Genomic DNA, 1,724 nt, shown 5'->3' with positions numbered 1-1,724 from the left:
TCTTAATTTTCCTCTTTGTAAATTCACATGCACATATAAAAAATGGTATGGACATCCCAGTAATCTTCTCCATGATGACCTCCTAATGATGACTTACAAATGTTGTATTATATTACAACAAGTAAAAAATTTCTACAAATAAGGAAAGCAATAATTAAATATTAATGATTAAAAAAATAAAAAACAAACCAATTTCAGTCTTTGAAGTGTACGGCATATTAGATTTTACTATTTTCTCATATTCCTGTAAATTTAACTCTGGCTAAGTTTATTGTTGGGAGCCGAGAGTAAAGCTCCAAGGTCATCTTGACCCTTGTGCTCACTTGAAGGCACGTACAAGGAACTGGCTTTCATGAAAAGCACCGGGTGCCCAGGTTTGCTTTGCTATGTCTGTAGAGTTAGTTTTACTTTCTATCAGTTGACCTTGTCTTGTTTCAATCTGCACCTTGTTTTTATTAAAATTTTCCTTCCTTTTCTGCACTATGGTGATCTTAGGTTACCTCTTGAATTCTAATAGTATATAATAAGGAGAGTTAAAAATAAACGGTACTCTAGTCTTGAGCTGCAGACCTCCCGACCCCATCCTTTGCCTTATGTCTTTATGTTTCCGTCCTGGCCCCCTAATTCTGGATTCCCTTTCGTTGCCTGCAGGCTCTGGCAGTTTATGATGTTCAAAAAGAGTTTTATAGAATATGAGTAGTCTTTAAATTTAGCCACTAAGATTACCATTTATGGCTCATCTCATCATTTGTTTATGGCTTACATCATCATTTGTTTCTCGATAACAAATAAAGTTAGGAATCCCTAAAGTTATAAAAGAAACTGTGTAGTTAAAGTCTTAACTCTTCACTCTGCTTCTTTACACAGAGACTTTGCAACTTGTCATTAATAAAGTTTCTATAAACTCTGAAATGTACATACTTAGTAGTATATGTCTGCTACCATAAATCTTAAATACTTTATAGAAAAGTTTATACTTGCCAAACAGTCCTAATTTTGGCATATATAAGCAAATTCCCAAAATTAAACATAGGTAAAACATTAAAACTTTTAACAAACCGTAACACTTGCTGCAGTGTTCATTATGACAGGTGCCTTGAATAGAATAATTGAATTCCTCCTCCTACAAATCTCTTGAACAACAAATATCTTGAATTATTTTGTTTTTGACATATCAATCTAGACTTTATACTTAAATGTGTGTTTATGTAAGAAATATTTGGTTCTAAAATTTCATGACAATTGTTTTGAACTTATTTTTTGTTGAATTTTCTAGTTTAATAAAATTAATAACACTTTTTATATAAAAATGGTCTGTACTCAATTCAGCATCACAAACACTAACATTAGAATGATACTGAGAAGATTATCATGGCCCCTGCACAGGGATAACCTGTAAATTCCTGGATCATTCCATATGTTTACAACAACAGATGCTGGAGGGCATATGCCCACCCTGGAATCGTACGGCATTGTTGGTGTAAACTGTTCAACCACTTTGGAAAGCAGTCTGGAGGTTCCTCAAAAGACTCCACATAAAGATCCCATAGGACCCAGCAATCTTATTTATGGGGATTTACCCAAATGATCACAAACAAGAACATACTAATACTACCAGCACAACTATATTTATTGCCGCATTATATACCATAGCTAAGATATGGAACCAACCCAGATGCCCCTCAGTAGATGAATGGATCAAGAAAATGTGGTAAATATACACA

The 1,724-nt window shown here is 33.8% G+C and overlaps 1 non-coding gene across 1 annotated transcript; it reads left to right on the top strand.

Moving 5' to 3' along the window:
* Window positions 1-1,316: 1,316 nt before the first annotated feature.
* On the top strand, window positions 1,317-1,423 carry LOC138830096 (U6 spliceosomal RNA). Its single transcript, XR_011372868.1, has one exon. It is a non-coding gene; the product is annotated as a U6 spliceosomal RNA (small nuclear RNA).
* The last annotated feature ends 301 nt before the right edge of the window (window positions 1,424-1,724 follow it).

This window comes from Dipodomys merriami, unplaced genomic scaffold (assembly GCF_024711535.1).
Source record: "Dipodomys merriami isolate MVZ:Mamm:240054 unplaced genomic scaffold, mDipMer1.0.p SCAF_183, whole genome shotgun sequence".
NCBI lineage: Eukaryota > Metazoa > Chordata > Mammalia > Rodentia > Heteromyidae > Dipodomys > Dipodomys merriami.
The sequence above is the reverse complement of the archived record's forward strand: the minus strand, read 5'-3'. Positions and strand labels throughout refer to the sequence as shown.